Source organism: Phyllobates terribilis, unplaced genomic scaffold, assembly GCF_046119375.1.
Source record: "Phyllobates terribilis strain yellow unplaced genomic scaffold, ASM4611937v1 Scaffold_4__5_contigs__length_816908805, whole genome shotgun sequence".
Taxonomy (NCBI): domain Eukaryota; kingdom Metazoa; phylum Chordata; class Amphibia; order Anura; family Dendrobatidae; genus Phyllobates; species Phyllobates terribilis.
The window spans coordinates 631,351,019-631,370,760 of NW_027362764.1; the positions used below are offsets into that span (position 1 = coordinate 631,351,019).

General features: G+C 40.1%; 1 protein-coding gene and 1 long non-coding RNA gene across 4 annotated transcripts in view; one reads left to right on the top strand and one right to left on the bottom strand.

Annotated features, from left to right (window-relative positions):
* Nucleotides 1-661, bottom strand: part of LOC141265803 (uncharacterized) — a 34,451-nt gene extending 33,790 nt beyond the window's left edge. Inside the window, exon 1 of the long non-coding RNA XR_012320160.1 lies at nt 586-661. This is a non-coding gene — a long non-coding RNA (uncharacterized lncRNA). The remainder of the gene's footprint in view (nt 1-585) is intronic.
* The window catches only part of NKAIN3 (sodium/potassium transporting ATPase interacting 3), a 1,182,278-nt gene that overhangs the window by 1,368 nt on the left and 1,161,168 nt on the right, over nt 1-19,742 (top strand). The gene's annotated exons all lie outside the window — the stretch shown is intronic.

Genomic DNA, 19,742 nt, shown 5'->3' on the forward strand with positions numbered 1-19,742 from the left:
GTAACAAAAGAGAGATGTCATTTTTTTTCTCCTGCTGCGTCTCAGGGCTGCATTGTGTGTAGGTCGCACTAGAATACTCCTGAAATTGCTTTACAATTGTGCAATTGTTCATTTACCTAAATGGGAATGATGAGTAAGATGTGTAAGATGTTTCATTTACATAGTCACAGTGTATAGAAGGGCTTTGTGCTTATTTTGTAGCAGCAATGGCTTTGTTACATTGTACAACTTCCACTAGTTCTGGCCACCTTCATTTATCTGCCATCTAATGAATAGGTCATTGAGCGGAACCAGATTAGATTAACAGTGCAATTTAGGGCATAACCATATTGTGTTAGGACCATGTATATTCGATTTGGCCAAACTTTTTTACTTTTTTTGAGAAAAAAGCATTTGAGATGTTAAACACTGATTTTAGCAAAAAAATTCTTGCTTGATGAATTTAATGTTTTATGAAATAATGAATTTGGGTTGGTGAGTGATCATTTACAGACACCTTCACTTTTGTCTTAAAAGGGTTCCCCGGTCAAAAGGTAAATTTAACAGTTGGCATCCAAGGGGTTAACACAATAAAATAACGCATACTCATCCCTATACGCTTGGCTCCTCGCTACAACACTGCCACTTCGGTGATGTCTGCTAGGCTTGAAGCATTGACATCACCAACCACCAGTGACCTAACATCTGTGGATGCAGATTGAGACCACTCCTGACCCTGCAGCCAATCAGTGGCCACAATGGTCAGGTCACTGGTGGTCAGTGACTTCATTGCACCCAACCCGATGGAGATGGCTGGAGTAGCTGAGCTGGAGCAGGTAACCGAGTTTGAGGGTAAGTATACATTCCTGTAATATTTTAACACCCTGTCTGTCCACTGCTGAATTTCCCTTTCGATCTGAAAGTCTCTTTAATTCAGAAATGTCCTGATCAGCTTCAGTAACAAGACCTCTTAAAGGGATATTTTCAAGTTATTAAATTGCTTTAATTAGCATAAAAATGAACATTGACTGTCTTTTTCTATCTGCTGTCATTCTCCTAAATGACAGCTTTTATCTTTCACAATATACTGCTAATTTTCATGGAGCCTGGCCATTACTGCCTGTCCAGACCCTAGCTGAGAGTGTGCAGTAGATACAATTCAAGGAGTGAGGTTAACTCCTAGCATACCACATCTCTCCATCTCATTAATTTCTATATAGCAGTTAGCTGCTCATGTCCCTCCCAGCTCCTGACGAGCTGCTGTTATAAATCTTGCAAAATCACCAGCCCACAGCATTAAATTTCCCAGAGCAAGTCTCCTAATCATGGCTATCACTGAGCCGGGTGCTTGTTCAAATGCTCCGTTATCTCTATTTGTAATTATTGTGATAGCAGCATAGACTCAGAACAACCCGCTGAGTGTGTTACAGCAGATCTTGTGCTGAGCTTTATAATTGTACTAATGCTACAGTTCTGCTGCTCACCAGAACTGTCACTCAAGGAGGAGAGCCCACCCTGTCAGAAACCAGGAAGTAAGGATATTGTAGCTCTGAGAATACCCCTTTAAACCACACACAGGTTTGGCACAAAGACATATATAATTTGGGCTGGGAACCGTAAGATATGTTGGCATAAAGCTAAATTGGCATTCGGACAACAGTTATAGCAATGGAAAAGAGACCTTCAGTAATCTCAACTCCATAATAAAAAGGATTGGAATACATTTTATGTCACGAGGATACCGCAACAGAGAGGAGCCAGAAGATTTTGGTGTCTGGGTTTACGAACTCTTCACTGGTTAAAAGTACTTCACCATCTTATTAAATAGTGCAAGTTTTTCTTTGCTAACAGTGCAAGGATTAATCTGTTCAGTTGAAGCTCCTGGAGCTTTCCTACCTGGATTAACTCAGCTGTTCGGTGTTGGCCACTCCCCTCTGCTATGTATGTTCACCTCTGCCACTTAGGGATTGCCAGTGTTAGTTCTTACTGCCTGGTTCTGGAATTGGAGGTATAGTTCGTGGTTGGAGTTGGCATTTTGGAGATTTGTCAGGAGATTGTTGCTTGGAGTTTTGTCTGTGTGCACATCCTCATTGTCTCCTATTTGGTTTCTCCTTCCTTTAACTCCCTTGTGATCCACTCTGTTGTTTGGTGTGTGAATATTGTGTGGTTGGTATTTTCATTTATCAATGTCCGTCTTCCCTTGTTTGTCTGCTTAGTGTGTTCCTATACACTTCAGCTTCCCACTACCCTGGGTTGGTGACTCGATAGATAAGGGTTGATATAAGAGCAAAGCAAAGCATGTGAACCCAACGTCTCTACCTTCAGGAGTAATCCGTGGGACAGAGATAAACTAGGGCACCCCTTGTTCTAGGGACCTGGTTAACGCCCATAGTCCCAACACCATTGTGACACTTTATTCAAATTCTGTTGAAAAATTATTTCCAGCTTTAATTCTGTTTTGAATCTCCCACTTTTCCAGCATCCAAAGTCCAATGGTTCTTCGCATTTTGGTTATAATGTGCTACATAGACATATGATAGTTGCAACCAATCACTAGCCTCAAATACTGACATCACTGTTGCAATCAGTACTTGACTGTAGCAGGTATTGGTACGGCACAATATTGCTAAAGGGTAAACCCAAATGAGAGCTCTCTACCCACAATGCTGGAGTAATCTATAAGGATAGTATATGCCCTTTTTAAGTCAATACATATCCAAAAAATGAGTGTTACAAGATGGCTAACTTTGAGTAAAATTTGCGATATTCTGTCTGAAGATGTATATAATATATGTGTCCATATGGCCACTTAGTTGTGATGTGAATTACAGCCTGTTCGGGGTTTTGCCAACACGTCAACACAATGCACTGAGTTTGTATTGTTGGATATTGGAGTCGCTAACAAAATTTGCAGAAAGATAAAGGTGGCCACGACTGTATGTACAGTATGTATATAGTTATATATTGTGTTTGTATCTTATACTATTGAAGGGGAAAATGCTGCAAAACTCCAAGAATAACTCAGGCTACAAGAAACACAAAGAGGGCTTACAAGTTCTGTTTCGTTGCACATGAAGGGGAATTCAGAAGTCCATGTTCTTTTATATGTTAACATTTGATGTCGATGCTCTCTGATCAGACAGCAGCAATGATTCCCTGTCTTCTTGGTCTATTTATTGGAAGGTACTTGCCTGTTATGACCCCCTCCCCATCAGAAATCACACCTTTCTCCAGATCCAGAAAGCACTTTGTGGTGATCTTTATAAATAATCTCTCAGCGGCTTCAGAAGAGTAGGATTTCGATGACCATATTGCCTACTTTACCTTGTATTCTTATGGAAGGCAGCACTTACAGATCCCACAGACCTTTTCATGTTCCGTCGAGCTCAGTGATTAATACCTTGTACCGTAACTCTGACTTACTGCATTGAACTATAAAGCAAGGTCATGATATTTTAGAGGCAAACTGTAGATTTATACTCTTTTACTTGAGGTCATCTGAGTTCTGGCTGAAAAGTGCTCATTGCAAATCACGTCCACTCTTTTTAGCATCATTAAGAAAGATTTATTCTTCTTCCACCCACAGCAGGACTTGTCTTGGTATAACTAGAGTAATGGACTTAGGGGTCATTTACTAAACACGTACAGTATAAAATATAATCTTTTGTTATAATATATCTTATAATTAACTTTGGTTTCTTTAATTTTTGCCATGTATGCGCCTATGCTAATAAACTACATTAGTTAAAATGACAGTCTTGTGTATGGAAATTCATCCTTTACCTTTTCCTGGTTTTCTATTCTGCATGCTTGTGATACATCTGTATAATCTTTCTTGATATTCTTTAGCTTAATTTATTCAGTTTTACTCCTTTTATCTGTTTCTAGCTGATGTTGATTGATCATATTATGGTTTTATTCATCCTAACTACTACCATTTGATCCATGTACTAGTGAGTATATATTGGATATAAAAAGTCTACACACCTCTGTTAAAATGTCAAGTTTTCATCATGGAAAAACATCATGCCAAAAAGAATCATTTCAGAAGTTTTTGGATCTTTAATGTCACCACTAATCAGTGCAATTCAGTTGAAAAATAAACAGATCTTTTTGGGGAAAAAAGAAAAATAAAGAACTAAAATAATGTGTTTTTGCATATATCTTCACACCCTTAAATAGCTTTTGCACAGAGGCTTGTTGGTTTTTGATGCAAATTGACTGATATTTGGAACTGTTCTTAATTCCTTCCACCTTGCCAGCTGCCAAAAAACAGTCTCAAAGCATAATGTTGCCTCTGCCATGCTTCATTGTGGGTATGGTGTTCTTTTGTTGATGTTTAGTGTTGGCTCTGTGCCAAAAATACCTTTTGGAAATATGACCAAAAAGTTCAGCCTTGGTGTCATCAGACTATAATATGGCTTCCCACATGCTCTTGTCAAACTTGATGTAGGTGTTGGCACAACATAACCGGATGAGATAAGTGAATAAATTTGAGTAGAATTGAATTATGCAAAAATCTGTATTTACCAAAATGTGAAATTTTTGTAATTCGCTTATGCTTGGATACAGCAAAATGGTGGCCATTGGCTGCCATTTTCTGAACTGTAAAAGGGCATCAGAATGTTAAAAAATAAAAAATAATCCTTTTATGCACCTCATTACTAACATCTTTGGCCCCTCTGCTTCTCAACGCCACCCTTCCAGTCCTCATTGCATCTTCAGATCGCCGTCAGCCATGCTAAAGTCCTCAGGCATCTTACACTAGAACAGGAGTTCTAGGTTTGATAGGGCCAGGAGGGTTCGTGCGTTCTCAAATATCACAGGCCACGCCTTGACATCATTACAAAATGTGTATTTTTTTGTAATTCACTTCCACGTGGATTCTGCAGAATGGTGTCCACTGGCCGGCATTTTTTTTAAAAGAACATCAAAATGTTAAAAAAATAATAAAAACACTTAAACTCACCTTACTGTTCTCCTCTCCGGCTCCTCCATGTTATCTGTCCGGGCCTCTCTGCATCTTTAAATTGCAGGCGCATAACCCATTTTCTGCCCAGCGTGAGAGGCTCGGGGATTTCAGCATGAGCGGCAGCGATCTGAAGATGTGATGAGGACCAGACAAGTAGCAATAAGGAGCGGAGGGGCCTGAGAGGTGAGTAGTGAAGAGAGTATACGGATTTATTTTTATTTTTTACATCTTAGGTTTATCATGCTCTGGATTCTGGAACGACCTCAGACCATAATAAGGGACATTAAATTGCTGAAAATAATTGCTCCACAAATCAAATATCCCAGGAAAAAAATGTATAAACAAGCAGATTCGCATTTTGCCTGATTCGCTCATCTCTAATAGCCAGGCTTGGATGTTTTTCTTTGGATCGAAAGGCTCATCTAACCATAACACTTTTTCCCACATGCATTTGGTAGACTTGATGGAAGTTTTGTCAAAACATAGCCGGGCTTGGATGTTTTTCTTTGTGAAAAGGCTTGCGTCTTTTCACCCTACCCTACAGGCACCTTCTTTAATGTTGCTGTAGGTCTCTTCACATCCTCCTAGACCAGTTATCTTGTTGTCTTTTCATGAATTTTTGAGGAACATTCAATTCAAGGTAATGTCACTGTTGAGCCTAATTTAAGTCACTTTTTGATGACCGTCTTCACAGTGTTCCTTGGTATATCTGATTAATTTTTTGTAACCTTCTCCTGACTGATAACTTTTATCAATGAGATCCCTTTGCTGTGTTGTAAGCTGTTTATGGACCATGGCTTTTGCTATAAAATGCAACTGAGAAAATGCCAGGAAATTCTACTAGAACAGCTGAAATTGAATTGATATGGATTTAACCAGAAACACTTTAAATGATGTAATTTTTTAGTTTTTGTTATTTTTATTTTTTACCTCCAAAATGATTTCAAATTGTTTCTCAATGAATTTTTACAGATTTTAGGTGATATTAAGGCCACAGTCACACAACTTTAGATTCTCTCATCTGAGAGAAATGGGTTGATTATGCAAATCACACTCTGATCAAACTCTGATCAGAATTTGATAAAAGTGTCAGCATAGTGTGATCTGATTAGGAGAATCGAAGCACACTGTTAAAGATGGAGAACAAAGTTTCTCCATCTTCTTCATTGTGTAAGGTCCTGGAAATTGTACTGCACTCAGATGTCATTCGGGTGCAGTCCTATGTTTCCCACGCACTCATTGACTTGCATGGCCAAGTGCAATCCGAATATTGGATCAAACTCGGATATGCTGTGATTTTTTCGATGCTCGATCAAAGGCAAAAAAATCAGACATGTGCCCGGCCCCATAGAATAACATTGGTACGAGTGCGAACCAATGTTTTGTTGGATCACACTCGGACCGATAATACGGGGGTGTGAGTGGGCCCCAAAGATGGATAAAGTTTTGAAATGATTCTTCTTGGTATGTTGTTTTACATGACAAAATCCTGGCATTTTAACAGAGATGTATAGACTTTTTATATTCTCTATATGACCATCCATTCACTTATTAGGCTGCATTCACACGTTGCGGTTACATTGCATTTTTTTTTGCCATATTCGTGGTGATATTGCATCATTTTGACACAACTTTCCAAAATTGCATCAAAAACATTATCAAACACACCCACAACATGTGAACACAACCTTAAAGGAGTATCCTGAGAACAATCTTGCAGGTTGAAGAGAGAAGAGAGAAAAGAAAGTTCTCAAGTTCCAGAAATAAAAGCTTGCTTTTTTTGCCCCAAATTTAACTTTATCATATGAATACCACTTGGTTAATTACTGTTGCTGATACAGATGTGCAATTAATGCATTTATTAGACCAAAAGCTTATTTACTGCATGACATAATTAGGCAATGATTGATACTACCAGTTATGTAAACCACACATGGTTATTAGTTTCTAGGTAGTTATAAAAGATATGGAAAAGTTGAATTAAAAATGCGTGAAATAGGGAAAAGTGATATAGATTTTATATTTTCAGAAAAATAATTATTTGTTATTGCGTCTAAAAAATCTAGTAGACCTCTATGCCATTGTCATAGGCAAACGTTTGCAGTAGATTGGGCTTTACTGTTGGGCTGTTCATTGACTTTAAACAAAACTGTCATAGGATGCCACATCGATTCTTTGTGAAGTGGAAACCTCTAGGCAAAACTCTAAACAAAGGGAGATTTTTTTTTGATTGGCATGTTGCCTGAAAGGTGAAACTGTGTCAGATGGAAGACTGATTAAGGCTGAGTAGGCAGGCTAGTGCCGAGGAGACCGTGACTAGTCCTAACCACTGCACTGCCCATATGACCACTGTAAGAAGCGGATCATAATGATTTTAAAAACAGATTTTCTTATTAATCTTCATCATTTAACCTGTGGCATGTTTAGGCCAATGTTACCATACCAGTGGTGTAACTTGAAGCTTGTGGATCACTATGCAAAATGTCCAACTGGGTAAAAGAACATCTGAGTCATCAGACCAGGCCGCCTTCTTCCTATATGTGACAAGCTGTGACACACTGTCTATTGATGCCTTGACTTTTTCACCAATTTGTTGTGCAGTTATACTCGTCTGTATATCAGAACATGTCCAGTCACAGTCAAGCAAAAGGCGTTGTCCACTTTTATTTATTTTTTTTACTTAAATGCATGTAATTATTGCTAAAAATCATCTTTACAATTGGATTTCATTAAAAAATGTGCACAGTTTACTTTTTATAGTCAACTTTGATATAGGCTATGGCCATAAATCAGCAAAGCAGAGCTTAGAACCAGACAGGTAAAACAGTTACAAACTCCCGGTCAGATGGTTATAGCGGGCGGACTGGCAGAATCTCAGTTGACTAATTCTGCATCCAGCAATAAACTGTGCAATAAAGAGGCCATAAAAAGCCAATAGTTGGGGTATAAAATTTCAGCAACATTTGGAAAATCCACAAATCCAGGACAGTTTCATAATCAGTCAATTGACTAGTAATTTTGAACACTTGTCGAAACTCACAGAAAACCCTGATATAGTCCTTTTTATATCTTGTTCCTTATCAAGCTGATGACTGTGAGCTCAATGCACTATGGAGAGAGTATCATTAATGCCCTGAACACAGAGCCCTTAATATGTCTGTTGAGTAGCAGACGCAACCTGTTGTGAAACATCCGATGTCTGCTGACAGTGTTGGGGTTCATGCACACGACAGAGCCTATAATTCAACAACCTTTGAACATCCAGATGCCAGATATTATTTTTACCCAGGACATTGGTCCAGGACCATAATCTAGATACCTTGGCCAAGATAAACAATTGGTTATAAGGCCCCCATACACATTACACTAATGTTGGCCAAACCCCCCAATATTGACGGGTTCGTCTGACAGTGAAATGTTTATGGGGACACTAGCCAAAGCTCGGGGTGAAATGTCGATCGTGCATGTCCGACTTCAGACTGCTGATCGCATTGTTCTCCCTCAGTACAGAGCAGCAGTACTCAATGCCAAGCATCAGCTGCAAAAGCTAACAAGATTTTAGGATGTATAAAAATCCTGTGATCCCAGTGTATTGTAACCCTTGTATAAGTCACTTGTGAGGCCACATCTAGAGTATGGGATCAAGTTTTGAGCTTCACATTTTAAAAGGGATATTTGGAAGTCAGGTAAAACGCGGCAACTAGATTATTACATGGGATGGAAGAGCTCTCATGTGATGAGAGGTTGGAAAATTTGGTCTTGTTTAGATTTGAAAAAAAGATGTCTCAGAGGAGATTTCATTTACATGTACAAATACATATGTGGTAAATATATGTGTGGTTAATATATGAATTTTCAATACAAATTATATATTTTAATAATATTTGAAGCATATGTCTCTTCCCAACCTGAAATTAACTATCTTAGGCACTGTGACAATTATATTCAGAAGTTAGAGTCAGTTCAAAGACTCAATTATTATGAAGGATGGAGGCCTCTCATATGAGGAGGGGCTGAAACGTTGGGTTTGTTTAGCTTACAAAAAACGACGCCTCGGAGGAGATCTCATTACATGTATAAACATATGTGTGGTCAGTACAAAGGAGTAGCACATGACTTATTCCTTCCAAAGACCATACTAAGGACCAGGGGGCACTCATTACGGGTGGAAGAAAGGCAACTCCAGCAGCTAAACAGGAAAGGGTTCTTTACAGTCAGAGCAGTTGGACTGTGGAATGCCGGCCACAAGAGGTAGTGATGGGCGACACTATAACAGCTTTCAAAAAAAGGGCTGGATGATTTCCTCAGTACACATAAAATGTATAATCGGTGGAGAAAGTTTAAACTTAATGGACTTGTGCCTTTTTTTGAACCTGTCTACATGTCGGACGGCGAGTTTCTCATAGAGAACACAGGAGCACTCAGCTGAACGCGCTCCTGTACATGGCAGAATTGGCTGAACAATCTGACGTAGCATTATTTGCCCGACAGCCATCTAATGTGTATGACCAGATTAAGCATCCTCCTCACAGCATGTGGTGATCGCATGCACTGCTATAAAAGCCCACCAGCTCTGTCCATAATCCCTATATATTTGGTGATTGCTGTGTATAATGTCATTCTCACTAATGCATTGTAACTTGCCTTTACCATTGTTTGTGTTCATGGCTGCCCTGGGTAAATCCTTCAGCACTTCACCTTTAGCTGTACATTATTTCGGTGCAGTGTCTTCTATTTCGTGTGTATATCAGCATTTGATGATCTCACGTAATATTTACTTCCGTTTGCTGAACCATTTGTAGTGATAGAACTAACATATGCATGTGTAATTTATAGTGATAATGACTGAGATATTGTAAACCTGCTCCATGAATATTTATGTCTTCAGCCAAATGGAAGTGCAGCGCTGATCAGGACATATTACAGCACAGCGGGCTCTAAACCAGCTCCCGTCACTCACTGCATTGTCACCATCTGTTTCCTGGAATGTGCCGTCACATCAGACATGTAAAATCTTAAATGCAGATAAAGAATGTTCCTCCGAAAAAACAAGTATCCACATTTACACCGAGCATGAGGGTAATTACATAATTAATAGACTTAGAAAATGGTGCCAATTAGCTAGCCTTCAGGAGAATAGAAGCTGGGTCTGTAGTACCATATAATGACGGTAGCTACACTAATCAGTCTGAACCTTTATTGAGCCATACAACATGACTAAGGATATTTTGCCAAACTAGAGTCTTCGCCGAGAGTAAAGATAACTATCTGCTTTCAGGGGAGAACCTTACCTCCCAAGATCAAGGTTTAAAAGACACAGATTCACCAAGTTCTGCCTATAATCCTTTTGTCTAAACCCTGCACAGGGCAGAAACTCCTATGAGGCAAAGGCCAACTGCCCCATGTGAGAGGCAATCAAAATATCAGACTAAATCCCTGAGTCTAATCTCAAGAAATAACCTTAAACTGTAATATTACATTCTTCAAAAAATCATCCAAACCCTCCTTGAATTTTTTCCAGCCAATCAACCTTCATAACATGGTGTGGCCGAGAGTCCTATAGCCTCATGGCTCTTGCAGTAAAGAACCTGTGATGATTGTGAAAACTTCTTTCCTTTTAGATGTAGAGGATTCCCTCATGTCATCTTTGCAGGCTTAGGTGTAAGGCCTGCTGCTGCTTACTCACTTCTTCCAGATGTATGTGATTCGACCGAAGATGGGTAAAATGAAGCCAGCACTGATTGGCCTCAGGGATTGCGTGACATAATAGCGTCACGCGATCCAATGGGAGAGCCAGTGCCCACACCGCTGAAACGTGTTATTATTATTAGAGGTGTTATTATTTTGCAGGGAGGAGCATAGGGATTCAGAAGGGTTGTCCAAGAAGTAGACAACCCCTTTAAGCTAAGGGATTCTGTAAATTTGGATCAGTAATTTGTGTTACCTACAGAACTCCCAACACTAGAAATCTTTGACACAGAATTATTAGGAATGAGCAAACAGCTGAACATTGCTTATGGTATTGTGCCACCGATTACCAAATGACTCTAAGAAAGTTGTGGTTTGAGCTCCTTGACTTATGATCTTCTGCCATGTACCCATGCCAACAAAGGCCATTTACAGCTAGATTTCCTATTAAAGGAGGTTATTCCTTGAAGGACACTGCACCGCTGCACCATTCATTTCTGCTGTACTTGGCTATTTTTGGTCAGCCCCGTGGAAATTGAACGGAGCAGCAGGGTGCAAGTGTGATCAGTGCATCATTTTTAATTCTTTCCTTAGTTCCTTTATTATTGATGCTCCCTGTTCCTGTAAATAGGCGATATGTGACATTTGCTGAATAACCCCTTTATATATAGACATTTACCATTTATACAATGTATATACAAAGGAAAGCGTCATAACGAACATTTGGATGATTTTTTAGGAGGACATACTGGTTGCAGTCAGTGAGATTATTGTCGGTGTTGCTGTGAAGGAATGTATTGTCACTGGGTATAGTAATGGAGCCGGAGCAGAAATGCTTATCCATTCATGTGGAGATGAGCATCTGGCTGCTGGTATGGCCAAATAAAATCCAAATGAGCCTTGTTAACGATGCATACAAATCATTTAAATAAAGATGTTCTGTTTTACTGGCACAGCCCAGGTGTCGTGTATTTTCTCCTCCATAGTAGACTGTCGCATGGTTACAGTCTGCAGAAAAGTGCTGTTTATACACAAGTGCAGTATGTTCCTATTATGTGGAGCAGGCTTAGCCTACACCTATAAAAGTCATGCTCTTTGCAGTCAGTTTTGTTGCCAAGATCCTTTCCCAATATATAAAAGGTGTACTAATAACAATATTAGCAAATACCTCCAATTACTTTAGAAATGTAGTATAGTTTTTCTGATTCGCTATATCTCTTTCCTCATGTGCAGGCATTGCAGGACCTTAGGTATCCATGATCATGACTACTAGCAACTAGCTAACTAATTGTCACTATATCAGTGATCGTAACCATGGATACCTAAGGTCCTGCAATGCCCTGCACATGAGGAAAGAGACACAGTGAATCAGGAAAACTATACTACATATCTAATTGGAGGTTTTCGTATAATATTATTATTACTACACCTACTACATATTGGGATAAGATCTTGGAGATGGGAATACCCCTTTAAGGGTAGGGCAACATGGCACTAAAATTACAGTGTCACATCACAGCAATAGATGTCATGATTTCCTATGGCGTCGCGTTGTGACCTGCGACATACCGTTACTGCGACACAGAGTCACAAATGTTTCCAAATGTGTTGGATTTTCAGTTACTAGCTGCAAGTTACATGCAACTCATTTGACATAGACTTCAGTGCAAGTTGCACCCATCATGCAACTGTGTTGTTTAATTTACAGCAAAATCAGAGCACTAATATAGTCAAGACCAGATACTAAAATATTTTTGTTGCGCGACTTTTCAGAGAACTGCTGTTGTGCGACGCATGTCGCCATGTAGCTCCAGCCTTATTATATATGATCTGATGTCTTTATGAATCTGAAAGTGACAATTTCTTGAGGTTTAGTTCCTGTGATTCCCGGACGTTGGACTTCATTTCCATTTGACATTGCCTGTATTTTAGGATGTATTTAGATCAGGTTTCTGTAATGTGCACGTCTAGTTTTTTACTTCTCTTATCCTCACCTTAATTCGGAATTTCTGAATGTATTTTTCAAATAAACCTGTCATCTGAATTATTTCATAGGTAACCTGAATTATTTTAGGGAGGTGAGTTTTAAGTTTCGCTCACAAATGCTGCATCATTTCAGAGAAGACAAACGTTTCTAAGCTGCCCGGCTGCTTCTCCGCACCTCGCTCCCCTAGACTGACAAGTCTCTCCTTACAACCACTGAGAACAGGACATGGAGAAGTCGCTGGGGACTAGACTGTTGGACAAGTCACCGCAGTGTTATGGTTCCTGGACACCTTTTAAATGTATGTTTATGGGGCTGCTCGGTGGCTCAGTGGTTAGCACTGTTGCTTTGCAGCGCTGGGGCCCATCTACAAGGAGTTTGAATGTTCTCCCCGTGTTTGTGTGGGTTTCCTCCGGGTTCTCCGGTTTCCTCCCACACTCCAAAGACATACTGATAGGGAATCTAGATTGTGAGCCCCAATGGAAACAGTTCTAATGATGTTTGTAAAGTGCTGTGGGATTAATGGTGCTATATAAGTGGTTAAAGTAAAAATAAATAGTTTTCTCTGAAAAGCTGCAGCGTATGAGAATAAAACATAACTGCCTAAAATAATGAAACTGGGCATATAGTCCTTTTAAATTTTGGCAAGCTAAAATTTGTTTATGCGACAAGACCAAGTGATAGATTGCTTTCATCACAATTCTAAACTAAAATATAGTAAACTTGTAAGCCCACCGATAGTGTTTTTCAGCACTTCCATTGATTAAGCACTGTTGTTGTGCTGATAGGTATTATAGATCATCCACTCCTACTGTATAATAGGGAACCAACATTCATATCCAATGTTTGTGTACTCCACTGTGTCAACTGCTTGTGTACCATAGTATCCCTAATGCGTTTGTGCCATAGTGCCCCTGCTGCATGTGTACCATGTGTGCCATAGTGCCCATAGTGCATGTGTACCATAATGTGTGCCATAGTGCCCATACTGCATGTGTACCATAATGTGTGCCATAGTGCCCCTGCGACAGCTGTATTCTAGTGCAACCGCTGCTGATACTCTTGTATTTGAATTTGATGCAAAAGGATATGTTCACATAGGGCGGATACCCTGCGGATTTTCTATCTGGATTGACTGGACAGAAAATACGCAGTGTATTACAGTACCAGCAAAGTGAATGAGATTTTACCAAATCTCAAACACATGCTGTATAAAAAAAAATCAGTGCAGAATCCATATGGAAATTGATTTGGGGCGAGGAGTTTAAATCTGTCATGCGTCAATTTATGCACTGGATTTTCACAATGGATTTCACCCATTGAAAATATATGGTGAAATCCACATTCGTATGGCTATGTTCATTCCAAGTTAAGTTTTTGATGCTGTGTTTTTTTGCTGCGTCAAAAACGCAGCGTCTTACAGTTCCAGCAAAGTGGAGGGGATTTATAGAAACCTCATGCCCACTGTGCTTCTTTTTAATGCAGCTTAAACTGCTCTGCGGTGCGAGTTTCACATCCACAGCATGGTAATTTCTCTTTCAGGTACGCTGAGCTTTCTGTGCAGATATTTCCCATAGACTTACATTAGGTACAGAAATTCCGCAAGTAAAAAACGTACACGCGTTTTAAGTGCACTTCTGCGGCGGAGATGCATCAAAAACGCATGTAATCCACACCTAAGTATATCAATAAAGTTTTGCCAAAGTCAAATACCAGGAAGTATCAAAAACAAGGCAGCTTTATTTAAAGCATGAAACACCAACAAGAGACAAAAAATGCAGTATCAGAAATTCATGTTAAAAAAACGCACACCAAAACACAATGAAAAAATGCAAGTACTAATGTAAATAAGGCCACGTGCACACCTTGAGTATTGTTGGTACAAGAGACAAAAAAACGCAGTGTCAAAAAGGCAATAAAAACGCATATTAAAGAAACGCACACAAAAACTCTATAAAAAAAGGAAAGTAACTTAATTTAAATAGTAGGTGAAGAAATGGCGAAAACATTCTGCAACATGAAAAACGCACCAAAAGCTCATCGGGAGAACATGGCCTAAGTGTGCTTTCACACAAACCTGCATAAAAATGATGATATGGCTAAAATCCTCACGTGCCTTATAATTGTGCACACAGTGTATATACTGCACTTCTGCTTGTGTACTTCCCTGCTGTCTGCACGGTATTATACAGGCACTGGTTCTGTACTATATACTCTGCTCACTGTGTTTCTTTGCAATCACTTGTTATTACTTCAGTGGCAGAATCTTGTACAGTTTTAATCCTATCAATTTCTATAAAGTAGAAGACGGAAAAGTTGGAGCATTCATGAGTTGTCAGCAGATCCATAAATCCGTTTTACCTAAAGGTCACACGGCATAAAGTTTAAGCATTGAGGCTCATACCGAATTCTGCAATATGCCTATTGAAATGTATTTCTGTTTTGCAGTAAAAATGTGACTCATCATGAGCTAGAACGTCGCCAATCGTGAATCCTTATTATCCGCTAGTTAGAATGAAAGATTGCTTTTGCTTCAACATCATAGTATTGTTTTGTACACAGTTATTAAAATGAGCATATCAATTACAGATAGCTGAAACGCGCTTTGGAATTTGTAAAAAAATTATCATCTTTAAATATATTCAAGGAGAAATTATCTTGTTAAGAATTTCTTGTGTAAATGATCATAATACTGTTTTTAGGGGTTCTCTCATCATAGGCAACCACTTCACGTGGCTGGCCACAAGTGTGATCAGCTGATTGCCACAACTTGGCTTCTGATACCCCAACAAACAGTTGACTTTTAACTACATACCCCAGTGTTCCTCTCCTAGCACTGTATTCGTTCCAGTTGGTATCTGAAGACCAGCTAGAGACTTACAGAGGTTGTCTTGTCTTAAACTACAAATCTGCAGTCTCTATGTGACTGCAGACTCGTGAATCCTTGCCCTGCGCGCTGTATGGCTTCTCCCGGTGCCGGGAACGGCAGATGTATGGCTGCAAGTATGTGATTTGCATACAGTTAACTTTTAACTAGATACCACAGTGTTCCTCTCCTAGCACAGTTAATATCAGAAGATCAACTGGGGACTTACAGGGGTTGTCCGATCTTAAACTACAAGTCTGCAGTCACTCTGTGTGACTGCAGACTTGTGAATACTCGCACTGCTTGCTGTGAAGCTTGTCCGGTGCTGGCGCCGTGAAGCAGATGCATGGCTACAAGAATGTGATTTGCATACATGCGGTCATGTGCCACATAAACTGTATCCGGCCTCTCTCAGTGCAAGTGTATTGATCGAGGCCGGATAAAGTCTAGTTGGAATGTGGCCGGAAGTATGCAAATTGGATAATTATGGTCACATAACCACCCTCTCCTAGGGCCGACCCTGGAGAACACCCACAGTGCGCAGTGCATGGGAAGTGAGTATCTACAAGTCTGCAGTCACATAGAATGACTGCAGACTTGTAGCTTAAGACCAGACAACTACTTTACCTAGCACTAGGAGTCGGGTGTCAGGGGATTGGCAAGATGAGTATATATCATTTTTTTATTTTACTTATTTACACTTAGGTCCATATATATTTGGACAGAGACAACATTTTTCTAATTTTGGTTCTAAACATTACCACAATGAATTTTAAACAAAACAATTCAGATGCAGTTGAAGTTCAGACTTTCAGCTTTCATTTGAGGGTATCCACGCATACCACGTGACCGGACATCCTGCAGCTCCTCGCGAAAGGAAACAGGTACCGCTACACAGGGCGCCCGCCTCACTGGAGCCTCCGGCCAGGACTCCGTGAGCGTCGAGACGCCCACATAGCTGACCACCACTGTCCTCAGCTACAGGGCAGCAACGAAAGAAACGCTGACCACCGGAACTAAAGGTACGTGGCAGCAATTTCAGCAGTTACCCCTACTATAGGACTCTAGCTACACCACGCAGAGTCCTCACACTCCTGCAATCATCTTTACCTGGCATTATCATCGTCTACGAAGCATACAGGAACAATCCTTCTCTGGTTCCTCTTGGTAACCCTCTCAACCAAATAGGATCTCGAGTGAAACCCTCTACTCCATCCTCTGCAGTAACGCAGTGTATCACCCACTCCAGACACCACTGGAAGGTGCCCATGTGAAACTATACCTGCCAATACTGCCTACGGAGCATATAGGAGCAAAACCCTCTACGGCTCCTCCTGGCAGCTACTGCAGCCACCAAGGAAATTAAGGGAGAGAGTCTCCACTCTTTCCTTGCAGTCACTTAGTGGTACATCCACCGCAGATACCACAAAAGGTGCCTCTGTTAGACCAAGCGTCGCACCATACAAGGTAAATCTAATCAGGTAATCTAATCTATTGGACATAGTCACACCTATCTATTGTCCTAAGAAATATTTACTTTCTATATCACAGAAAAACGGCAGCAACACAACCTTCTGGATAACAACATAGGTAATCCTGCCAGTATACCCACTATCCCACTAAATCAGGTATGAACTATAGGAATAGAGACCATTATCCTTAAACACATACCACTCTCTCAAAAATCTCATTGTTTTCACAGAATCCCCGAGTGCACCCCCACGGACTAGAACACATCTATTGAAAATACATCTAGACCGCTAAGAAGGTAACCACCCTGACACCTATTAGTATTCCTGGAACTAGCAACAGTATCAGGTAATAACCCCTCATCCTTTCTCCCTCTAGATTGATCCTAGCAAGCTCCTAGCAAGCTTTATATCCACGAAGCAGATAAACCACCATCCCCTGTATATTTTTAAACACACGACTGTTTTTCCCAATTTTAAGAATTATCATTAAAAATAAAACATAATTTTGTTTACCGATTTGCCCATATTTAATTTTTTCCAGTACCTAAGCCAAGACCAGCGCAGATACTCCATTTCTCATATTCCTAATCCCTGCAGCCTTCTTTGGTTCACTGCCTGTATCAGCTGCAGGTCTAGGCCACAAGTCGGATAGCGCCTTCTAACACTTTCTATTTCACATTTAAAATTGGATGAAGGGTTTAGGAGTTTCAGCTCCTTAACATGTGCCACCCTGTTTTTAAAGGGACCAAAAGTAATTGGATAGATTAAATAATTGTAAATAAAATGTTCATTTCTAGTACTTGGCTGAAAACCCTTTGTTGGCAATGACGGCCTGAAGTCTTGAACTCATGGACATCACCAGACGCTGTGTTTCCTCCTTTTTGATGCTCTGCCAGGCCTTCACTGCGGTGGTTTTCAGTTGCTGTTTGTTTGTGGGCCTTTCTGTCTGAAGTTTAGTCTTTAACAAGTGAAATGCATACTCAATTAGGTTGAGATCAGGTGACTGACTTGGCCATTTAAGAATATTCCACTTCTTTGCTTTAATAAACTCCTGGGTTGCTTTGACTTTGTTTTGGGTCATTGTTCATCTGTAGTATGAAACGACGACCAATCAGTTTGGCTGCATTTGGCTGGATCTGAGCACACAGTATGGCTCTGAATACATCAGAATTCATTCGGCTGCTTCTGTCCTGTGTCACATCATCAATAAACACTAATGACCCAGTGCCACTGGCAGCCATGCATGCCCAAGCCATCACACTGCCTCCGCCGTGTTTTACAGATGATGTGGTATGGTTTGGATCATGAGCTGTACCACGCCTTCGCCATACTTTTCTCTTTCCATCATTCTGGTAGAGGTTGATCTTGGTTTCATGTGTCCAAAGAATGTTCTTCCAGAACTGTGCTGGCTTTTTTAGATGTTTTTTAGCAAAGTCCAGTCTAGCCTTTTTATTCTTGATGCTTATGAGTGGCTTGCACCGTGCAGTAAACCCTCTGTATTTACTTTCATGCAGTCATCTCTTCATGGTAGATTTGGATATTGATACGCCTACCTCCTGGACATTGTTGTTCACTTGGTTGACTGTTGTGAAGGGGTTTCTCTTCACCATGGAGATTATTCTGCGATCATCTACCACTGTTGTCTTCCGTGGGCGCCCAGGTCTTTTTGCATTGATGAGTTCACCAGTGCTTTCTTTCTTTCTCAGGATGTACCAAACTGTAGATTTTGCCACTCCTAATATTGTAGCAATTTCTCGGATGGGTTTTTTCTGTTTTTGCAGCTTAAGGATGGCTTGTTTCACCTGCATGGAGAGCTCCTTTGATCTCATGTTTACATCACAGCAAAACCTTCCAAATGCAAGCACCACACCTCAAATCAACTCCAGGCCTTTTATTTGCTTAATTGAGAATGACATAACGAAGGGATTGCCCACACCTGTCCATGAAATAGCCTTGGAGTCAATTGTCCAATTACTTTTGGTCACTTTAAAAACAGGGTGGCACATGTTAAGGAGCTGAAACTCCTAAACCCTTCATCCAATTTTAATGTGAATACCCTCAAATGAAAGCTGAAAGTCTGAACTTCAACTGCATCTGAATTGTTTTGTTTCAAATTCATTGTGGTAATGTCTAGAACCAAAATTAGAAAAATGTCTCTGTCCAAATATATATGGACCTAACTGTACCTATTTTACATTTTAATTTTTTGGTTTACATAGGGGTGGACATCGCCTTGAATTGTTAGGCAATTAAATCGCAAAAATGTACCATAATGATGCATCCAAGTTAATTGCACAGTTATAATCAGTTACATGAGGCCGGACAAACCCTTTGAGCACATATCCGGACCATCACGTTTCTGTTCTATGCGATCACATTCGTCACTCAGCACTTATCAGGTCACTACAGGTTTGTGACTCCAGCATCTGGCACTGTGGTCAATGCTTGACTTTATTTACCCGGTAATACAGATTAGATATGAATCATGCAGAATGAATGGCAAGTCTCATACCTCCCTGTCTGGTGATGGAGTGTTTATCAAGAAAATGCAGCTTCACACTCTAGTTCTCAGAGCGAAAAGCTGATATTTCTATTGTAATATCGCCCCGTCTCCGCTAATGTGCTTTCACCATTCTCTCACCTCTAATACTGGATTTCTAATACATCATCTCAATGTAATTCCAATGTTATATGCAATGTGCAATAGGGGGATACGTACAGGCAGAGCAAATCTTAGCTTCATCTAGAATATGGCAGAGCAAAATAATTGACCTGTCAAGC